The sequence below is a fragment of the Heterocephalus glaber genome, unplaced genomic scaffold, assembly GCF_053883595.1.
Source record: "Heterocephalus glaber isolate CG9 unplaced genomic scaffold, H.glaber_assembly_v1.0 deba00001523, whole genome shotgun sequence".
NCBI classification, from domain to species: Eukaryota; Metazoa; Chordata; class Mammalia; order Rodentia; family Bathyergidae; genus Heterocephalus; species Heterocephalus glaber.
In genome coordinates, this window is record NW_028258327.1 from 24,654,544 (window position 1) to 24,679,049 (window position 24,506).

The 24,506-nt window shown below is 35.5% G+C and overlaps 1 protein-coding gene and 1 pseudogene across 1 annotated transcript in view; one reads left to right on the forward strand and one right to left on the reverse strand.

Moving 5' to 3' along the window:
- The window catches only part of Ube3d (ubiquitin protein ligase E3D), a 136,719-nt gene that overhangs the window by 65,922 nt on the left and 46,291 nt on the right, over window positions 1-24,506 (forward strand).
- LOC106010688 (ubiquitin-conjugating enzyme E2 E1 pseudogene) lies at window positions 3,893-5,280 on the reverse strand (annotated as a pseudogene).

Sequence of the window (24,506 nt, forward strand, 5' to 3'; positions counted from 1 at the left end):
AAATTTATCCTTCTTTTCACCTTCTTATGTAAGGTATTCCTTAGAATTTTATGGAGGAGAATATACTCTTTAGCTGTGGAAGCATAGCTCAGAAATTGTTATTTATTCATTTTATAGTGTAATTAATTTGTGAAAGTTAAATAACTAAAGATTCTATTTAGATTCTTCTAAATATTGTTTGCTACCAAATTCACAGGCTTATTGTGAAAAATTATCTGATCTGTCCCTAACTCAATTAATTAATGAGTCAGTGCCAGGTATTTACTTAATAAGCATTGGTGCTAGAACCAGTAAGGGATTCCAGGCAGATTAAACATAATCCTACTTGGTATCATGAGGTTACTTGGAAGTGTGTGATGATTTTAAAATATGTTCACATATTCTCTCATATTCTGCCCTTTAAGAGGCGGAGCTTAAAAGCTCTTCTCTCTTGAGTGTGACATGGACTTAGTGACTCCTTCACACAGATAGAATAAAGCCATATGACAGAGTGAATTCTGAAAGTAGATGATAAAGGCACAGTGAATTTTCTTACTGTGAGTTAGAATCACTCATTCTCTAGAAATCTAGCTGCCACCATGAGGGCCATAGAGAGCCCATGCGGCAAGGACCTGCAGCCTCTGACAGTAGCCATGTGAGTACACCATCTTGGAAGCACATTCATTAGCCCCATCTAGCCTTTGAATGCCTTTAGGCCTTGCCCTGCTGACATCTTTCCCCCTCAACACTGGGGATTGAACCCTGCTTCCTACTGCTAGGCAAGTACTCTACCACTAAGGGACAACCCTACACCCCTGCTAACATCTTGACTAATCTTATGAGAGACTGAACCAGAGGCACCAAGCTGTTTCCAAATTTCTGCCCCATAGAAACTTTATTGTTTAAAGCCAGGTTTTAGAGTAGTTGTTATAAAGTAATAGGTAACTAATTGAAGAGATAGAACAGAAACCTGGAGTCTTTGGACATAGTGCCCACTCCTCCAGTAAATTTCAGGGTAGCTGAACTCTGTAAAATTGGATTAAAAATGATCTGTACATTTTTCTTGACAAGTATTTGTAGTTTTAGTCAGTTTCTAAAATAAGTCCTTAATCTCAGAAAGGCTATAAATTCTGCACTCTGTAATTTATTCAGAAGAAACAGCATTAGATTAGAATTAGATAATGGTTTCATTGAAGGAGATACCTCTTATCGATAAGTAACCAATACACAATTGTTGATGAAGGTTGGAATTGACATGGACTTTACAAAGAAAAAAAATTACATAGACATATGGAACAAGTGTTTCAAGGTGTACTTCATTGTTTTAGATCAGGATGGGCAAACTATAGCCAGCAGGACAAATTCAAGACCTCCCCTGCTTGTGTAATTTCCTGAAGCACAGTCACACCCATCTGTATAAATACTGTCTTTGCCTGCATTTGCCATACAATAGTAGAGTTGAGTAGTTGTCCCATAGACAGTAAAATATTTACTCTCTGACTCTTTATGAAAGTTTGCTGGCCTTTACTTCTAAATACTGAGATGAGGTTAGTATTCTTGTAGCGTAAAAGGCAGTAGGTAAAATTGGTCTTTTAAAATTGGTGAATGCATTTTGTGCCATGTAGCAGGCTGTCTTACAGCTAAGCAATGTACTAACATTTACTCCCCAAGCCTCATAGGAATAATTGCTCTTCTGGTCTACGAAAGTGGCTATCTGGAGCAGCCTCCTGGAGGAATGAGATTTGTGAAACAGAGGGGAGGGACTAATGATGCTGATCAGAGGGGAAAACCCAGTGGCCTTGAACTGCTAACAGTTCTTTAGCCGTAAAGGACAGAAGTAAGAGGCCTGCTGGTATTTGTTACTATAAAGGAGCTATTTCTTCCTCTGTGTTTGTTTCTACTTGACATTTTTCTTTCCTGCCTGAAGAATCTCATAAATCTGACCTATACATGATACATATGTTATTTTGAAATAAGATATTTGAAGGTTGGGTTCTAGAATATTTCTAATTCTATTTTTGTGTAATATCAGAAACTCATTGTTAAAACAATTGCTGATTGATTCTTGACAAATAAATGTGTTAGTCACTTTAGTTATTGGGCTTAAATCTGAGACTGGGTCTGATATACCCTTTTCCCCTCAGTTAATCTTCTGGTAATAGCTGATTGTACTTTGGGTTCTGTGCTAGGTATTTGTCCTTTAATGTCTAAGACATTTCTCAAAGTTTAATGTCATATTTAGGAAAAGACTATGACGGAAATGACACATAGTGGATCGTGTCAGTGTTTTATACCATCTTCGGTGGTTTTTCTGCTGATTGTAAATGACTGCCCTGGTGTTCCACCTCAAATCTCATACCTTATATATATCTCCTGTGAGTACTAGTTAGTGTCCTTATTAATAAGGAGCAAAGACAGAGCTCATTAATCTGTATTCAAAGCTCATTGTTCAAGAAATCATCTTTATTGATGATTATGTCAGTGTAAGAATGTTTTCTCAATTTTATACTTCATGAAGGGGCATTGTTTCAGTGTACTTTGGCTAACTTTCTAAGAATTTTTTTTTTTTTTTTTTTTTTTTTGTACCGGGGATCAAACTGAGGTCCTTGTGCTTACGCAGCAGGCAGCGAAACCACTGAGCTAAATCCCTGACCCAAATGTTTTGTTTTGTTTTTTTTTTTTTGGTACCAGGGATCGAACTCGGGTCTTTTTGCTTTCAGGGCAGGCAGCAGAACCACTGAGCTAAATCCCCGGCCCTTCTAAGAATTTTAACCATATTTTTAATGTAATTAATTAACTTTTGTTATGAACTATTTTGAATTAGCAGAAGTTACAGAATAATGCAGCGAACATCTATTTTCTTGCTTCTTGTTTGTTAATAACTCTCACTGTATTACTGTATGCATTATGGACAAATTAAAGTTAAAATACTTGAGAGTGTGTGAACATTTGATGAGACTGAAGAGTTGTTAATTTTGGGGGGTTATGATAATAGTATGAAAATGACATTTTTAAAAAGAGTACCCTTTAGGGTGCATATTGAAATTACAGATGTCTGTGCTTTGACTGGGTATTTTCAAAATGTCAGTGTGTTAAAGACTTGGTCCCCAGAGTAGTGTCACTGGGAGTGGATGAGCCTTTTGGAGGTGGGGCTTAGTGGGAGGCTGTACGGTCAGTGGAAGCCTGCCTTCAAAGGGGATTGTGTGGGACCCTGGTCTCTTCCTCTTCATGGCTCATATGAGTGAGTAGCTCCACCATGCACTGCTGTTGTGATGTGTTGCCCTTGCCAGAGATTCCATAGCTGTGGGACTACTTGATTTTGGAGCCTCTAGAACCATGAACCAAAATAAATCTTTTCTCTTTGTAATTTAATTGCCTCAGGTATTTTGTTGTAATGAATCAAAGGTAATTAATTTAAAGGAAGCCAGCTAATACAGATAATATGGGATAGTATTTGTAGAATTTTCTTCAAAAAAATCTCAGTGGTGAGTGTATTAGGTGCAGAATATAGCTGATACAAAATTAGCCATAAACTAATCATTATTAAAACTGAGTGATGGGGATGTGTGTGTTTATGCTTCTATATTCCTTAGTTTTTCATATGTCTAATAGTTTTGATAATACATTTTCAGAATTTCAATTAAATGATTTGCATTGAGAAACAGAGCCAATTTTATTATATATTTCAGCCTGCTTACCAGTTCTTCCATATAGAAAACAATCCTTAAATGAAGGAAGCCCCAGTCTTAAATATGTTCTTATAGCAGCACTTGATAAGATGTACTTGGAATGAACATCAACTCTATTTTTATTAGATCTAGAATGTACCCTACTACTTTATTCCCTTTGAAAATGAGAATAAAATAATAACTTTTAAATATCCCATCATATGTTTGAAAATTATATACTTGGGTTTTTTTTGTTTTTAATACGGTTTATTAGCACAGTAACAAATGCAGACGTTAAGAAGTCTACAGCATATAACCCATCCACTGAGTGACTCCTATTCCACGCCTTACAGTTACCAGCTTAAGGTATTTCACTACAGCTTCTCCCAAGTCCTGATTCAAACCTTTAAATAAAATACATTAACTACTAATTTCCTACATGTTCTCTTATAGCCACATGTCTATTTTATATATATGAGATGACAGTCTCTAAAAACTCTGTTAAATATCAATCTTCCCTTCCAAGAAAGAAAAAACAAATTCCAATTTTTTAAACAAAAAAGTATGCTGCCCTACAGTGACTTTACCTAAATGGCCATGTGTATAACCTGTACAAAATTGAGCTGTTTAAAAATTATGTACTACAAGTAATTGAATCCAAATGTCTAAATGTACATTCTTCTCTACATTTCAGCCAATATTGTAGAAGTAATGAGTTTTAAAAGTTGCTATTACCAATTTTGTCTACTGTAGCAAGATACCTTAAGTTACAACAAAATCTTAGGAAATAAGACTGAATAATATCTGTTATAGAAATACCCTACTCTTTACCAACTCCCACCCTCTCCCGCCCCTTCAAAATCATAAGCAGCTCTCTTCTGTGACACAAATAACGTAAGAATTGTGAAAACCCAGTTAATGTAGCGTATCTCTTGGTCCACTGTCTGGCCATTCTGTCATGTTCTGCTCTGTTGGTCATATACTGAGTGGCAACACTTCCCACCAAAGGGTCGGCAGGATTGCAGTCTGTAAGAAGTGAGCAGATAGAAAGGAGGACTTTAGAAATAGTTAGTGCTGGACTCCAATTATCTTTCAATATATCCAAGCAAATAACTCCTTGACTGTTAATATTACAGTGATAGATTCTTGTCCGAAATGTAACCTTTGGAGGTTTGAAGGGATATTCTGGAGTAAAAGTGATATCCAGGAAGAATACACCACCTTCATACACAGATCCTGGAGGCCCAAGAATGGTAGATCTCCACTCATAGATGTTGTCATCTTTGGGACCAGCACTGCAGTTAGGTGGAGGGTCTAGAGTGATGTCTGCCAGTTCCTTCTGAATCCTCTTGGCGCTGGTGGAGAGGAGCTTGGAGTTTTTGCTCATGCTGACTTTACTCTCCTTCTTCTTGGGGGTGTTTGTTTCTTTCTCGGTTTGCTGGTTGGAGGACAAAGATGAGGAGGAGCTGGTACTGGCCCTCGAATCGTCATCCGACATAGCGAACCCCCCACCCCACCCCGCAAACAGCCCCTCTCTTTGTGTCTGGCTTCTCCGTGCCGCAGAGGCGGCTGTGCTGCGGCTGCGGCTGGGCCTGGCCACTCGTGTCTCTCTCTCGCTGGGAGAGAAGCGGAAGTGCAACAACAGCAACTATTAAACAGGCAATGGCTTCCCCCAGCCACACACGCTCGCACACACACCCCTCCTATATATACTTGTTTTTTTAAAAAGGGCTCGTCTCAGCTTACAGGTGGGTGTATTTCAGAACATTGTTTCTAAGGCAATACTTAGAATGGGAACATTTTCTCTTAGAATTTATTTTTAAAACGTCACATAGGTTTCCCAGCTCAGTTAATTTATAATATAATGTAACACAATCACCAAAGCTAACAGAATACTGAGGGATCAGTACAGGCATAAATTAAATTATTTTTCTAAAAAAATGCTTTCCTAATTGAAACTCAGGACTCTCAATGATGAGTGAATTTTCTATATCTTTATAGGAGTTGGTTATACTCCTGGATCATGTGGTTGCCATATACCTGTTAGAGGTAAAGAACAGTAACACTGGCATCACCTGTAATGCGGCCTGATCCCATTCATAAATATTTAAAACCGGAGATTATCTACATATGAATGATTTGGGTAACAAAACTTGCCTTTTATGCTTTCTTTGTACATTATTTCATTTAATATTCATTAGAAACCTTTGAAGCTTAAAGGACAAGAAAGGCAAAGGACCCTCATTTTGCAGGGAAAAAGACAAGCTGAAAGATGTATTTGAAAACAGTTGGAAGTCAGAAAGTTGAATTTAAGTCCTAGTTCTTCCGAAGACCATGTGCATGTCATTTAACCTATTAAACCTCAGTTTAACAGTCTGTGGAATGGGTCTGATGAAATTGCATTTTACAATGTTATTGTGAAGACTAAATGAATTGATTCATGTGAAAGAGCTGGATAGTATAAAAGATACTATGCAAATTTTCATTATTCATCATTGCTAAACACCATGGTAGCTTTTATTTTAACAAGTGATCAGTAAGTTCAAAACTACAACTACAGTGTTACGGAGATTCATTCATATAATATGAATTACTGTTGGTGGAAATGAGGAATGGTTAGCTTACAGAAAAATGAGGAGAATTAGATGTCAGATATTTCCTGATGGACTCAGGTTCTGAAGGGTAGATTTCACTGAGAACTTAATTGCAGTGAATCTCCTGTTACTGGAATTTGTAAAGTAAAAAATCAGATAGTCAAATGTTAGAAATCTTATAGAGGTGCTAAATTCCTCTTAAATTAATTTCTGATCTGAGATTCTGGCATTGAAATCAAACATATTTTCAGAGTTAAGTAGAAATTCCTGATGACTCACTCAAAGCTCTGAGAAGCACTAATGATAAATCTGTAATGGAATGAAAATCACAGGTGACCTATAAACTGATTTTTTTAAAAAAATTCATTTAGCAAATATTTATTAAGCTCTTAGTATATTAAACGATATGCTAGGTACTGAGGCATTTTGAAAAATCCATCCGTGCACTTCCATTGTTTGAGCATAAGATTCTGTTCTGTTTGTGCTCTCAACTTTTACATATTTTTGTCAGTCCTGTTCTTGAGATAAAATGCTAACATTGCCCACTACTCATGTTCATGTTATTCCAATTGATTTAGTTTTCAATTTTCTTGGAACTTTACTGCATAAACTTAAATTCTCCAGGGTGGAGTCAAAATGTGCTGAAATGACCTCCTAAAAAAAGAAAGGGAAAAATAGATAACCTTGTACAAAATATGTTTTTGCGTCCTAGGATCTGAGGATAAAATATGTGATCAGATGAGTAATGTATCAAAACCTTAATGCTATTTAAACATATGGATGGGTGCATTGTGTGTATTTTGTGTATTTAAAATTGAGATTTTTTGTTTGAATAGTATCTTTCGTTTGGTGTATTTCATGGTGATTTATCATAATACACTGCTTTAAATCATTTGAAATAGCGAGACATGTGAATTTTAACAATAACTTCCCCAAGGCTAGAGAAATCAGCAGGAGCTCAAATTGCTAGGTAGACATTTTTTTTTTAAACTCATATGCAAGTGTAAAACTTTTATGAGGCTGCTTTAACAAGGCCCTTTGGGATTTAGGGTTATTTATCTAAGTTCTTATTAAAAATGAAAACTTTTCTGTTTAGCCCTGTAAAGCAAACTGATCCTAACAATATTGTAACTTGGAGGAATGAAATTGTTCTACAAACTGACTCCAAAATAAAGTTAGGAGACTTTGGGGTTAGTGTCTTCACCACTAACATTATGATAATAGGTTAGTGACAGCAGAGCTGTATTTCAAAGTCTCCTTTAATTAAGAAAATTTAGCTCTGCTGTAGTTATAATTTAGAGTTTGATGTGACTTATTAAAATGACTTCCAAGCCTGGAATTGAGCTCTGAATCACAGAGCTCTCCAGTGTCTCTGTTAGTGTCAACTTGTCCTGGGATGGTCTTGCCTGGCACGAGGTTTGTGGACATCCTTTCATTTATGCTATCTGCAGAGCATGGGAAAAAGGTTGTTTCTCAGATTAATATGCCAGAATCACTGTATATAACCCAGCCAAAGAGCTGGAGCTGCTACAGGAAAAATTTTGTAATCTTGAAGAGTATTCTGTTCCTTTGTAGGTATGTTCAGGTTTGGTAAGTCTGGGTTCTGCAGTAAATCTATTCTTAGACCTGGATAGATAGAAAAGGTAAAATAACTATTGTTGGTAATATGATTGTTGGTGAATAGTTTCTGTGCCTAAGTATAGATGATTAGACAAACAGACATATGTGAAAGAGAACAGAATGACAAATGCAGAATTTTGAAGAATTATAAAGTGACCCCAAAGGAAAACTATGTGCCAGCAATTTTTTTTGTATTATTCTAAGTGTCTTACCTTAATAGTTAACCTTAGTGTAAAGTACACTAATATTTCTAAGGAGGGAAATACAAAACTACCAGCAATTATGGTTTAAAGTATGAAAGATGCAAAGAGCAAACACCAAGAGAGATGATGATGGAAGAAATGTTGGCTGGAGGTCAGATGTAGAGGCTATAAAAGTATAAACATTTAAACAGGTTGAAAAATGTCAAAATGAACTTAAGTTGGGGAACTTTTATTCTGAAAGAATCTCATAGCAGTTGCAAATAGGGAGAAAACTATGTACATTTGGTTTTTAACTCTTCCATTTGAGCAGCTGTTTTAATAGTTGAGTTGCTTGCTAGGCACTGTCAGGAATAGAATATTTTAATTTTGGAGAAATCCAACTGTTAAAACAGCTGTTTGGTATGATAGACTTAATCTCACTATGATTAGGTTTCAAGACCTAATAGAATCATACTCCCTGGCAGACTGGCTATTTTGATTTAATTGGACATAATAAATACATGAGCGGATGTTAGGTTGAATGTTTGGTTGGACACTTGACTCTCTGAAGAAGCTGTATTCCCTGGTTTGTTTTGGCAAAAGCAAATAACATCAGCTTTTACTGTGTTCCTAGTTAATGGAATTTTTGCCCTATGTTCCTTGGATGTCAACTATTTTTCTTTGCAATAAAAAAGGTGTCTTTCTAGTTTTATTGATATTTCTTTATCTTTCTTTTAATAATAGATAATATACCTGCTTAGTTTACCTCAGGTACTCAGTCATTTGTATTATTTATTTTGTTTTTGTTACTCAAAATTATTCTATTAATAGCAGCCACAAAATTTGTCAATTTGTATTTTTAATATCTAGAACAAGTTGAGTGTTGCTAATGATAAAAATCTTGAATTCTAAATTTAAGACTTTACCTTTTTTTATAGAAAAGATTACTTACTAGGTTAGTTACAAGTAAATTATCTTGCTGTTTAAAAAATAGTAAGTTGACCTTTTATTGGGTTTTCTAGCATTAGTAAATTCATGTGCTTAGTTACCTTTCACCACTTTTCTTTTACAATAACTTTAAAACTGTCCTAGAATGACTTCATGAGCAGCCCATTTTAACCAATGGAGTTGATATATCAAGATGAATGGTCACACTAATCATATCAATATTAATGCTAACACATTTACTTCTATCTATATTTTATTACTGGGAACTGAACTCAAGGTCTTCTCATTGAGTTACACTCCTAAGTTTGTTGTTGTTTGGTTTATTTTTTGTTTTTTGTTTAGACAAGGTATTGGCTCAGACTGAGTTTGAATTTGTGTTCTCCTGCTTTAGCCTCCCAAATGCTGGGATTATAGGCATGCACTCCTGGGTCACTGATACATTTTTTTAAAAACTAGAGAGAGGGTGAGGGAGAGACAAAGGGGTAGGGGAGACAAGAGCAAAAGTCATTCTTGAAGAATAAATGGAAGAAAGATATTAAGATCTATACAAAGAAAATATCTTAAACCTGTGCTTTGTGCCTTATACATCCTATGTGCACATTGTGAAAGGACTTAGAACAGAGTAGGTAGTGCTGATTAGTGAAAGTCATAGGTGTGTTGACCCTGATGGTATAGTAAACATGATGATTCAAAGTGTGAAGCTTACTTTTGAGTGTTATTATAGTGGACCTAATTTTCTAGTGTCAGTTATCATACCTCAACTTCCCATTAGTTATATCAGGAGAGTGATCAAAGAACTGTAAGGGCATTTCTAAACTCCCTTTTTAACTGATTTCTTCTTATAATGGAATGTGGTTAAAAAATAAGAGCCACCGGGCTGGGGATTTAGCTCAGTGGTTCCACTGCCTGCCTCGCAAGTGGAAGGTTCCAAGTTCGATCCCTGTACGAAAAAACAAAAAACAAAACAAAACAAAAAAGAGCCAGGAGAACTTCTCTTTGAAAACTTTCTAAGTAGTTATATTTATTAATATTGCTAACAGATATTAAGATATATTATTAGAAGTTCAAAGGGACGCATTCATACTGTTTTATCAAAGTGTGATAAATTAGAAACACAATTTTAACCTAAAGCATGAATTTTGTCAAGGATCCATGAACTTTGAGAACATTTTACTAAATGAAAGACAACAGACAAAAAAGGCCACGTGTTTCATTATTCACATAAGAGGACACGAGTGGACTTGGGGAGTGGGATAACCTAAGAAGCACCCAAAATTACATGCAGAATTTTCTTTGTAAGATGAGTACTGTTGTGAGCTGAACTCATAATTTTTCCTTATATTGTTAGAGAAACCTGTGACTTTCAACTGGTTTAAAGTCACCTTCTGAGAGCTTTAAAAAAAAAAAAATTTCCATTCTTTGTTCTCTCGTTTTTACCAACTTATAGGAATTCTTTTTAGCATGAACGTCTGCTCTCTGCCTGTAATTTTTTAAAACTTATTTAATGGTTTTTCAAAATTATAAAAACCTTTCTAAGTGTGCGGGTTTGAAGTAGCCTAAAAAATTTTATAGCAAGAGTTTTTATTGATTTAGATTTTACCTGTATGCCTTTAATAAATCTTGAATTTACTTTTGAATATGGCATAAGTTTTTAAGTTTATTTTCTTCTACATGGGTGGTTATTTGAAACAGCACTACTAATCACACTTTCCCCCTCAAATTGTAATATATAAGTAAATATCATAGTAATATATTGTATTTCACAAATATTACGGCCAAGTTTTAGATTTTGTTTTGTTCCACTGACATAACTCTCTCCTTTAGCATTACCATATTGATTTGCTTGAACTTGTTTTATTATATGTTTTAATATATAGAAAGCCAATCTGTTTATTGGCATTATTCTTTTTCCTGGTCATTTTCAAGCAATATTCTTACATATTTTGTTATTTTATCCAGTTCTGTGAAAACTACCACTCCTGGGATTCCAGTTAAAATTGCATTAAAATATAAATGTTTAGACAGCTGACTTTTTTTTCCCCATTAAGTTTATTGGTACATTTTAGCTATAAAATACAGTTACATTCATCATTGGGATCTTGTACCATTACATGAGTCTCTTGGTTCTTATTTTTTTCCCCTTCCCCTGCCCTCCCTTCACCCCCTCCACCCTTCTCTATTTGCAAAGACTTTGTTTCCATTTATTTCCTTTTCTCATAGTTTTCTTTTCCCTTTTTTCCTTTCCCTTACCCCTCCCACTTCCCCTGCTCCTTTAGACCTTTTCTTCCTGTTACACAATATCAATTATACATTTTTTAAATTACAATATCAAGATCTAGGAGACATTACCACAGATTTTACAGAATTTAAAAGGATATAGAAAGCATATTTCAAAAATCTGTTTTGAAATAAATTTGACAACTTCTAAGAAGTACCTTGGAAGACAAATTAATGAAACTAACTCTGGAGGAAATATAAAATTTGAATAGCACCTATTAAAGAAAGTATATTCCTAGCTTGAAAACCTACCTATATGACAACAGCAGGCTCATATACATTTTAACTGATAAATTATATCAAACAATTAAAGCAGAAAAAAGAAGGAACACTTCTCCCCTCATTTTAGCAACTCAACATTGTGCTAATCCTAGAACTGGATAAAGATAATAGAAGAAAAAAGTATGAACATAGATAGAAATTGGTTTAACAAAACAAACTATTAGAAGTCAGATCTGGCAGTATGTAGAAAGTGGTTTTGTTATAAGGATGGCAGTGTTGGTTCAGCATTGGAAGATCCACCCCCAAAAGTCATCATTTAAACAGAGGAAAGGAAAAAGCCATATGATCCTGTCACTAGTTGGAAAAAAAGTATTGGACTAATTCCACAGCTGTTCATGGTAAAAGCTATCAGGAGACTAGAAGTAGAACAGAACCTTCTCAGCAGATTAAAGACATGTACTCCATACTTCCAGCAAGAATGCCTTATATGAATGGAGAAGATAGAATGCTTTCTCCTTAAGGTGGGAAACAAGGGCAGATATGCTTACTCTTTATCTGTCCATTAAACTTTGAAACCTAGTCCCCACCAAAATAGTCTGGCAATAAAATGACACAACTAGGATAGGATTGGCACGGCAGAAGCAAAATCTTTATATGTAGATGAAATGATCATCTACAGAGAAAATACTAAGAAATCTCTAGGAGCCCCTAGAACTTGTACTTGAGTTTAGCAGGATTAGAAAACACAAGGTATATATAAATATTAAGGTCTGTGTATACTTGCTATAAATGACGAATTGGATATTGAAATTTAAAAGTTATGTAGGAGTACAAAGGACCTAGAAAAGTTAAAAACAAAAACAAAAACATTGTTGGAAGACGTTTAGTACCTAATTTTAAGACTTCTTCTAAGGCTACAGTAATCAAGCCAGTATTGGTGTAAGGAAAGACATATAGATCATTTGAGTAAAACTGAATCTAGAAATAGAACCACACATATATAGTCCACTGAGTTTTGAAAGATTATTTAACATTAGCATTTTATAGACTATAAACTCAATTCAAGAGCCGAGGAAGAGATAGTGTTTTCAGCAAGCGGCACTAGAACACCTGGTATCCGTATATAAAAAATTAACCTCAACCCTTTATTTCCATACGTGAAAATAACTTGAAGGGATCTATGAGCCTAAATAAGAAAGCCTAAAAGTATAAAACTTTAAGAAGAAATTATAAGGGAGAATATTTATGCATTAAGGGTAGGCAAGAACTACCTAGGATACAAAAGACATGATGTATAAAAGAAAAAAAATTGATAAATGAAATTCCATCAAAATTTAGAACTTTAAATGACATCATTAAAATGAAAAGTAGTCCTTAAACAGACCATATTTACAATGCATATAACCTATGAGCAGAATATATAAAGAATTCTTAGAGCTCATTAATAGACAACCCAATTAAAAAGTAGACATAAGAAGATGATAAATAGCCAGTATAGCACAAGGAAAGGTGGGCAACTCTAGAATCAGAAAAATACTAATCAGTACAATAACAAGATTGAATTCTATACTCATTAGGGAGATGAAGTTAAAAGTTTTAAAAGCCTTGTCATGACTTTTTCTTTTTGTTGGAATCTCCCTCTTTGCGTTTAATTTGTCACGCCCAATGGATTCATTCTGCTGGGTTTCCTGGGGTTGTGATCCTCATTGTCTTTTCCTAGGGTATTGTCTAAAATTTTTTGGAGTGCCAGTTTGGTATTCATGAAGTTCCTGAGGTGCTCTTTATCATGAAAGTATCTTATTTCTCCATCAATTTTGAAAGATAGTTTTGCAGGGTACATCAGTCTGGGTTGGAGGCTGTTTTCCTTTAGGGCTTGAAATACATCACTCCAAGCTCTTCTTGCCTTGAGGGTCTGCATTGAGAAGTCTGCTGTTGATTCTTCTGGTAGGCTTTCCTTTGTATGTGATTTGTTTCTTTTCTCTCACTGCTTGTAGAATTTTGTTCTTCTGTTGGATTTCTGGAATCCTAACTATTATAGGCCTATGTGTAGATTTTTTTTGATCAAGGCTAGCTAGTGTCCTATATGCCTCACTTATCTGTATGTCAAGTTCTTTTCCCCTGCTTGGGAAGTTTTCTGCCATCACTTCTGTGAACAGGTTTTTTTTATGTCATCTCCACTCTCTCCTGTTTCTTCACTGATGCCAGTGAGTCTTATGTTACTCTTCTTTAGATCATCTAGCAGCTGCTGGATTGATATCTCGTGTTCCCTTACAATTTTGAAGCAATTTTTCTTTTTCTGGTCACTAATTGCAATCTTTTCTTCTATATCTGAAATCCTATCCTCACATTGGTTCATTCTGCTGTGCAGACTTTCGATGGAGTTTATAATCTCCTGGAAATCTGTTTGCATCTGTTTTATGGATTCCATTTGTTTCCTATGTTGGGATTCCATCATGTTCCTCAGATTCTCTATTTTTTTTATCTGTGTCCTCTCTAGATTTATTAATCATGTCTTGCACCATGAGCACAATCTTTACTGTTATCTGAGTAATTATTTCTGATTACATTTTTCCCAGATCCTCCTTTGTTGCCAGTTCAGAGAGTCCAGGTGGTTGAGTATCAGATTGTTCCATCTCGTTTCCCTTTGGGGTTACTGTAGGTGATCCTGAAGTCTGTTTTTGAGGCTTGTTTACATGTCTTCTCATTTCCACAGTGGGGGGCCGGGATATGCTTCTGGCGCCTCCACAGCTCTTCTTCCCTGCCCTAGGAGCTTGGGATGGCAGCGGGGGAGCTTCCTTCTGGGTGCTGGGACCATCTCAGCTTCTCTGCCCCAGGAGCTTGGGATGGTGGCAGGGGAGCTTCCTGCCGGGTTCTGGAACAGGCTCACCTTCTCTGCCCTAGGGGCTTGGGATGGCAGTGGGGGAGCTTCCTGCTGGGTTCTGGGACCGGCTCATCTTCTCTGCCCTAGGAGCTTGGGATGGCAGCGTGGAGCTTCCTTCCAGGTGTTGGCACCAGCTCAGCTTCTCTGCCCTAGGAGTTCGGGATGGCAGTGGGGGAGCTTCCTTGCGGGTGCTGGGACCAGCTCAGTTTCTCTGCCCTAGGAGCTTGGGATGGTGGTGGGGGAGCTTCCTTCCAGGTTCTGGCACAAGGTATAACTTTTGGCATTCATCCTGCCTCAGCCTTCTGAGTGCTGGAATGACAAGCATGTGCCACCACACTGGGCTCAAGAATGCTTTAAAATGTAGGATTTAATGAAGATTTTTTTAAAACAGGACACACAAAGCACTAAACATAAAGAGAAAAAAAATGCAAGTTTGATTACAGTTAAGAAATTTTAAGCATATGTCTTTCATTTGTACTTTTGGGCTTTTACCCTAGAAAAAATAAAAACTCAGTTTTACCCTAAAGCCTGTACACAAATGTTCATATTAGTTTATAGCTATTAATCATAATAGCCAAAACTAAAATCAGGCCAAATGTTCTTCAACAAATGATTAAGCCACTGTGGTGCACCCATACCATGGAAATCTACTCCGTAATAAAAAGGAAAGAACTTTTTTTCTCTACTGGGGATCAAACCTGGGGTTTTGTGCATGCTAGCCAAGCACTCTATCACTGAGCTACACTTCTAGACCATAAATAAACTATTAATATACACAACTTCATGGATGCTGGGAGAATTAATATTGAGTGAAAAAAAAGCCAATCTCAAAAGGGTTTGTACTATATAAATTCATTTATATAAGTTTTGAAAAATAAAATTTTAAATATGAAGAGCAAATTAGTGGTTGGCAGAGGGTGGAGAGTAGGAGAGGGACGAAAGGAGATGGCTGTGCCTCTAAAAAAGTGCCACAAAGATAATGAAACTTGTGACAGATAAGCTTGATTATATCAGTTTAATTGGCCTAGGGGTCACCCTGTGGACTGCTGCAGCACATTTCTGGGTGTACCTGGGTAAGTCATGGAAGCATGACCTTGAGTATTGTATCTTATCTCTTGCACCTTCCTCTCTGGAACTATTCCTTTGCTCCACCATGAACTAACATAAGCATCTTTGTTCCACCAAGTCCTGTGTCATGATGTTTCTGCCTTGGAGCCAGCTGACTATGAACTCATTTCCCTGAAACCATGAGCCAGATTAAATTTTTCCTCCTTTAAGTTGTGGATATCTCCACAGCAGGAAAGATGATTAATTTAGAAATGTTTTGAATCTTGGCTGTTTTAATGACAGTATGGTCACAGGGATTTATTTTACATATGTGATAAAATTGCATGGAACTAAGTACCATACACACAGACACACGCAACTGTGTGCGCATCAAACTGATGTGATGTCTTATCAGTTTGGCGTATTAGTCATTTTCCTATTGCTGGGACAAAATACCAAATGCTTGCAACTTAAAGGGAGGGAGGTTTATTTTAGCTCATGGTTTCAGAGGGTTCAATCTATGTATGGCTGGCTGGCTTCAAGGCAGAAAAAGTACAGTGGAAGGAAAGCCAGGCAGAAGAAAGCTGCTCACCCCATGGCAGCCAGGAAGCAAAAGAGAAGGGAGAGGAGCAAGGGACAAAAATCTACATTTCTAGGTGATAGCCCCTAGTGATCCACCTCTTTCAACCAGGCCCCACCTCCTAAAAGTACATTGAGTTATTAAATCATCAGTGGATTAATCCACTGATTAGTATAATGTCCCCATGATTCAATCACTTTCTAAAAGCCTCACCATTTTCAAATGGAAAAAAAAAAAAAAGGAGAATGGAGAGCAAATGGCACCATAACAGTGTAAATAATTTGGAGATTGATTTTCCCAGTTGAGACAGGAGTAGGTATAAAACAATAATAAACACTTTAAATTTTTTTTTAGATATAAACTACCTGTTATAGAGAACAATTTCTTATGTTCATCTGTTTTCAGGTAAACATTGTCTAGAATTAACTGCAATAGAAATTAATATATTTTAGTTTTTGTTGGTATTATTTTTATTAGTTCGTTATTACATAAGCCAATGTATTCTATACTCATCCATCTCACTAAGAAAGTGCATTAGATGCCCGGGGATTTAGCTCAGTGGTTCTGCTGACTGCCTTGCAAGCACAAGGACCTGAGTTCCATCCCTGGTACCAAAAACAAAACAAACCAAGACAAACAGAAAGTGCACTAGATCTGTTGATATCCCTATGACTAATTTTTTTCTCAAATTCCTTTTTTTGTAAAATTGATATGTAATAAATATACCATACATAATACCTCTTTAAAGAGTATAATTCACTAGTTTTGGTATATTTATAAGCTTGTACAACTATTGCTATCTAATTTTGGACTATTTTTATCATCCTAAAGTGAAACTCTGTACTCATTAGTGGTCACTACCCAGCCCTTCTTTCTTCCAGTCCCTGATAACCTCTAATTTGTGGTTTTATGGATTTGCCCATTCTGAACTTTTCATATAAATCAATCAATCAATCATACAGTACCTGATGTACAGATTAAGAATGATTTAAGATGTGCCATCCAGCAGCAGTATGTGGGCCATGTGTATTTAATCTAGACTCAAAGAAATTGTAAAACTATTAATGAGTCAGTAGAGGACATTTGAACACAGTTTACAAACTTGATATTAGGGAATTAATCATTTTAAGTGAATGAATTAGATGGTGAGTATCTTTTCAAAAAAGAGATGCATACTGAAATATTTTCTTATGAAATGTTTTGTTGTCTGGGACTTCTTCCAAAATAGTTCAGGGTAGGGGGTAGAATATATGGATACAGATAAATTTGTCTGTGTGAGAATGATGGTTTGAAGCTGGTTGTTGGTTACATTACTAAACTAGCCCAATTTTGCCCACCGTGCAGTATGCCAATCCCTGAAACATGTTTTGCAAAAGATAAAAGAATTTTTTTACCAGGCAGCTATATGTGGAGATGGGAAAACAAGTCTCAACTCCACCTCACCATGGATAGGGCATATGTAATCAAACCTCACCAGCTGTTAACATTATGAACCCACGTGTCAGAGAGTATCTCTAAAATTGGTGATTTTTCAGCTAAAAGCAACTAAATAAGAACAGGTAAAGCTGATTGAGTCTAAAAGGTTTAGGTTTTCTCTTGGTTTAAGGCACGTGAAATCCATTATACCTTTTTCTCTTCTGTATATTTGAAATCTTCTGCAACACAAACCAACCCCCACCCCCACCCCCACCCCGTGCCCACGGGGGACCAAACTCAGGACCTTGAACTTTTGAGGCAGGTCCATTGCCACTGAGCTAAATCCCGGCCCTCCACAAAGGTTTTTTAAAATCTGAGTAGTAGCTGCCTTCTTTAAATGGACTTTTTTAAGTTCTCAGAGGTATCACTTTACTTATGAAATTTCTAACAGGCTTATATGTCGAGTGGATTCTCTTCTTTAATGAAAGTATTCTCAGTCTGTTTCTATGTCCTCAATAGTTGGTGTCTTGAAATAATACAAGTATTTATAAAAATCAAAATCTCTTGTTCTGGGTAAGAATTAATGCATGTAATTTTGAGATTGTCTTATTGGGTTTTTATTTAAAGCAGAATTCCTTTCCCTTCACTTTGTGTGAGAGACTTGCCCTAACAAAGTTTACAGGTCCTACTGGCAATGTTTCAAAGGCACAACTTTCAAAAATTGTGCACCTAAATTCCATCTGTCAAGAGCCCTGAAATTTTGTGCTTTTAAAAGATCACTTTTTTCCTCTGTAATTTTCTAAGAAAATATTTCTTGTGGGTACTATTTGTTACTCACTGAACATTATTTTGAAATTTATAAACAGAGGTAGGTATGTTTCTATATTGATGAATTAGGATTTTTAAAATATTTAAATATAGTGGAGTTAATATGGCTTATCATAACAGACATTTAGTTGTTTCAGAGTTTGTGTTTTTGAGTGGTTCATAAGAATCTTTAAAATTTTGTTTGCTTTTTCAACTTACACATTAATTAGTGTACATTTATGATTGCAATGAAGTTATGGTGATTTGTCGGTTGCATAAAGGACTTATTGTTACAGCTTTTAAAATTCTAAAATCTACAGATGTAAACAAAAACATTTCAATATCTTTAATAGGCTATTTACTTCCTTTGATTCTGGGTCTAAAGTGCCTGCATCTACTAAAGTATGAGAAACATAACATTTAAGTTAAATTTTTCAATCTTGAATTTTCCCATACCATATCATTTTTCTTCTCTATGTAATATGTTGGACTCTCATTAAATATTTTAACTTTTATTATTGGGTTGTTGTATTTTCTCTATTTGTCATTTTAACCTATGTTATATTAAATGACTCCATGTTTCTTTTTATTAGCATATATTTGTGATAATAATAATTACATTCATCTTGGGGAATTTGTACATATACATATTGTATCTTAGTCATTTTTACTTCCCCTGTCCTCAGCGTCAGCAGCACATATACTAAAATTTTTACTTCCCCTTTCTGTCTCCCAATTCCCAGATTCCCATCTTTTTTTTTTTTTAATTCTTTCATTGGTGCATTTTAGGTATACAATACATTTACATTCATCATTGGGTGTTTGTACCTTTACATAATGTATCTTGGTTCTTATTTTTTTCCCCATTACCTGTGCATCCTTCACCCCCTCCACCCTTCCCTATTTACATAGATTTCATTTCCATTTTTTTTCTTTTCTCATAATTTTTCCTTTCCCTTCTTTCCTTTTCCCTTCCCCTTCCCCTCCCACCACTCCTACGCCTTTGGACCTTTTCCTATTTCAAATTATCAATTATTCATTTTAATCACTTTAATCCTTATTTGAACTTTCAGTTTCTCACACTAGAGAAACTATTTGGTATTTACATGTGTGTCCTATTTATTTCACTTAAGAGTATGGCCTCTATGCATCCATTTAGCTATAAATGTCTCTAGTTTCTCATTTTTTATGGCTGAGTAGTACTCCATTTTATTAAAAAAACCCACATCTTCTTTATCCAGTTTCCAGTTAATGGGCACTTGAGCTGTTTCCAAGCTTTAGCTATTACAAACTGTGCTGCTATAAACATGGGTGCACATATATCGCTGTGATATGATTCTTTTAATTCTTTTGTGAAGATATTCAGCAGGGGAATAGCTGGGTCAAATGGGACCTCTAGTCCTAGTTCTTTGAAGTATCTCCATACTGATTTCCACAGTGGTTGTACCAGTCTGCACTCCCACCAACAATGGAGAACGGTTGCTTTCTTCCCACACCCCCACCAGCTTTTGTTATTGGTTGATTTCTTGATAGCAGCCACTCTTTCTGGGATGAGGTGGAATCTCAGTGTTGTTTTCTTCTCCATCTCTTGAATGACCAGTGACATTGAACATTTTTTCATATATTTATTTGCTGCTTTTACTTCTTTGTCTGAGAAATGTCTGTTCATTTCAGATTCCCATTTTTGAATTGGGTCTTTGAATTTGGGGGATCTGATTTTTTTCAATTCTTTATATATTCTAGATAGTAGACCTTTGTCTGATGTATAGCTGCTAAAAATTTTTTCCTGCATTGTACGTTCGTTGTCTCTTAGCTTTGTTGGTGATTTCTCTTGCAGTACAGAAACTTTTTAATAAGATGAGATCCTAGTTGTTGATTCTTTGTGCTAGTTCCTGTGCCACTGAAGTTTTGTTCATAAAGTCTTTCCCTATGCCAGTGTCTTCAAGAGTTCTACCTAACTTATCTTCCAGCAAGTTTAGTGTTTCTGTCTTAATATTGAGATCTTTAATCCACTTTGATCTTAGTTTAGTGCATGGTGATAGGTATGGGTCTAGTTTTAATCTTTGGCAAGTTGAAATCCAGTTTTTCCAACACCATTTATTAAATAGGCTATCTTTCCTCCAATGAAGGTGGTTGGCTCCTTTGTCCAAGATGAGGTGGCTGAGTATGTCTGAAGTTGTTTCTGCATCTTCCAATCTATTCCACTGATCCTCGGGTCTGTTTCTTTGCCAGTGTCATGCTGATTTTATCACAGTAGCTTTGTAGTATAGCTTTAAGTTAGGTATTGTGATACCCCTAGCCATGTCTCTGTTGCCCAGAATTGCTTTTGCTATTCTAGGTGTCTTCTGGTTCCAAATGAATTTTTGGATTGTTTTCTCTAGTTCTGTGAAGTATATTGTTGGAATTTCAATCAGCATTGCATTAAATCTATACAGCAGTTTTGGAAGTATGGCCATTTTCACTATATTGATTCTTCCTACCCAGGAACAAGGGATATCTTTCCATTTTCTTGTATCCTCTTCGATCTCCTTCTTCAGAGTGCTTTAGTTTTCAGTGTAGCGGTCTTTAGCTTCCTTTTTTAGGTTGATTCCTAGATATTTCATTTTTTTTGGTGCTATTGTAAAAGGAATTGTTTCCTGAATTTCTCTCTCAGTGAGTCTACTATTTGTGTGTAAGAAAGCTATTGTTTTTTGAGTGTTGACCTTATATCCAGCTACTCTACTGAATCTGTCAATTAAGTCTAGAAGTCTTTTTGCTGAGTTTTTTGGGTCTTCTACGTAAAGTATCATATCATCAGCAAATAATGACAGTTTAACTTCTTCCTTTCCTATCTTTATTCCTTTTATTTCTTTCTCTTGTCTAATTGGTATGACTAATGTTTCCAGAATGAATTGAACAGGAGTGGTGATAGTGGGCATCCTTGTCTTGCTCCTGATTTTAGCGTGAAAGTTTTCAGTTTTTGATCATTTAGTATGATGTTGGCTGTTCGTTTTCCATAAATTGCCTTAATCAGGTTGAGATAAAGACCTTGTATTCCCCAGATTCCCATGTTTACAAAGTCTATCTCCTTATTTTCTAGCATCTATCTTTTATTTTGCTTTTGAAATTATTTTATGTTTTGGGTTTCTCATGTAAGAGAAACCATGTGAAATTTAACTTTCTGTGTCTTGATTTATCTCGCTTAGCATTATGGATAATGACCTCCATGTTCCCTAAAAGACAGTATCACCTTTTTATTTTCTCTCACTTCAGATTGGTTTGATTCATTCTGCATCTTAACATTTTTGTTAGAAGTGAGAGAAAGTGACTGTTTGCACCCTTCTCTGTGCTTCTTTCAAAATAGGTAGGCCATAGTTGCTTCTCTAGGGAATTTTCTCAAGGCAAAAGTTTAAAAATAAGGATGGTATATCCTCTGCTTGCATTTTGGTCTTTTAGATGAAGGTCACTTGGTTGACAGTGCTGCTCTCTTAGGAATGCTTTTCCTTCCCAGTGCCTTAAAAATCACAGAAATAGGTCTCTGTTGATGTTGAGTTCATTGTTCCCTTTGAAATATCTTTCTTGTTGATTTATAGTGGGAAGGCTACAGATTTAGGTCTAATAGTGCATGGTAATTTGCAGGAAATATCAGAAGTAATCTACATTCTTAAAATGTTTCTTAAAATGCTTGTATTATTAACAGATGTTTTTACTGATATTTGAGAAATGGGTGGATAGTTGCAAATGACACCTCTGGTCCCATCCACATTTTCTAATTTCACATAATAACTTTGGTGATTGTTTTAAGATAAACTGAATTTTTAGGTGTGCCAAGCCATTTCTCCTTCCCTCATCTTTGCTGTCTTCCCTTTATTTCTTTTTTCCTAAATTAAAAAAAAAACAATGTGAAAACATTAAAATTTTACAGTAAGAACTTACCCAAAGCTCTTACTGTATGAAACAACTGCTTTAATATTTTACCTACTAATGTATTTGTTCCTAAATATAGATATTTTATATGATTAAAAGAATATGTAATTAAAATTTATAGAAAGTTTTTAACTCAACATTAGAAAAAAGTAAGTTCTGGGACTGTTGAAAAATATGCTGTGGGAATAGGAAAGACAGGATGAATATTAGGAATTTGACCATATTGGGTCTAAATGGTTTGTCTAATTACAAGAAAAATCTTGTTCAGATTATTTTAAAATGAGAAATTTTATGATACCTGAAATTTCCCCTATCATTTTCCCTTTGGGGTTTTTAATCTTTTTGGATAAAGCTAGTAATGACTAGTATAGTTATGCCTTTTTTATGCTGTAATAAAATGAGTGGGATATAGATGGGGAAGATCATGCTTGAATTTCTTTTCCATCAGTCACTGGCTCTGTGATCAGGACCACACACTACCTTTATGAGCTTTAAAATTGTTAAATCACAGAATCTTTTAAGGAATAATTGAAAATCATACAGTTCTCCATATTATCTACATAACGTGGATAACTAACATTAGTAACTTTTAATTTTTTAATTTTTTTTGTAACTCTGGCTATCATTAATATTATCAATGTTACTTTGAGTAAATTTTGGTGGTTTGACATAATGGATAGGTTATGTATGACTCCAAGGTCTTCTGAGGAAGCCAGGCTCTGGAGTGCTTGTCTGAAGTCATTTGCTGGTGAGGGACAAAGCAGTGCTAATATACTTTAATCTCTATTTGCATGTCCTTTTTGATGGGTTACACCATAACCATTTAGCAGAATATTGAACGGAGGAGTAAAAATGATCATAATGTAACACATATATATACCAATTCTGTAAGATAAACGTAATATGTATAGCAAATATATAACAACGATAAAAAGGAAAGGATTTTGAGTTTTCACAATGAGAAAGATAGGTATATTTTGAGAAGATAGGTATATTTAATTTGATTTAAACATTATACGGTATATACATGTACTGAAATATTACATGGTAGGCACCACATAAATATTCACAATTTTTGTTTTTATGTATCAGTTAAAAGTAAATAAAAATGTAAACTACTCTCCTGCCCCACCCCCCAAAAAATGGTTAATTCTTGAGTGTGTTTAGAAAAGCACTTTTGAGGCAATTTTCTAATCTTTCATTCTCCATAAGGCCACAAAGTTAGAGGAATTCACTCATGTTTGATCTAGCAAGAATTAAACACCTAGACACATCCCAAATAATACTAGTAAGGCAATGGTAAGTATTGTATTAGGTATGTATTGCCAAGGAAATGACACGTAAGTAGGTCTGACAGGATGAGTAGAGGTTCTTCAGTAACAATAACAGCCTTCAAGGCCCAGAAAACTGTATATGCCAGGCACAAAACATGCAGTGTAAGGCTATTCAGAGGATGGAAAGTAACTGTATAGAGTGTGGATGGCATAAGGAAGGGGGGTGGAGAGTGAGCTCTGAGCCACTGTACTAGAACTGTTTGAATTTTTTAAAAGAGAGCAGCATTTTTATTTCTATTCCAGAGAAATGTTGAGAAAGTTATATAATGAGCAAAACCAGAAAGAATTTGAAACAATCATTTTTAAAACACAGAAAAGACACTCAAACATTCCTTTCTGAAATTGGTGCATTTTTAGGAAAGTGAGCAGTGCCCACTCCAGTCTAGGTAGTTAGCAAATGCTTCAAAGGAGAATTTACTCTGTCATCCACATGAGAAATGTATCATCATAATAAATAATTTGGTAATACAGCTGAATCATTTGCCATGACTCATCTCACAAACTTTAAATCCATTATTTTCTCATCTAGGCTCCAGTATTCACTACTGATTTAGGTAAAGATAGCTCTGCAGAGATAAGTTCGTACAAGGCACAGAAAAGTTCATATATGTTTATGAAGTAGATGTGTAAATGTTATGTGTTTATATATGAATATTTCTCTTTAAAAAGTAGGATAGTGATAGGAGACACTGGCAAGGGATCAAGCAAAAAACACTTAAGTAGAAGAATTGAAAGCATGGCGTTCATGCTATTCTTATGTTCTTTTCTCAGAATTTCCTGACCTTTCTACTACTACTTACAGTAGTAAGTACTAGTCAGAAAGTCAGGATTCTAGACCCAGCCTTATCACTTCCTATACTTGTGCCTCATCTCAGACAAGTCCCTTTAGTTTCTAGCCCGCAGTCTCCTGATCTCACAAATGAAAGGATTGTCAAATAGGCTCCACAGGATCCAACAGAGCTGCTTCAAGGGCCACTGTGGAAGATGAAGGGAGGCCTTTGGCCAACTTTCCCTTTCAAACAGCAGCTTTGCTTTTATTTGTAAA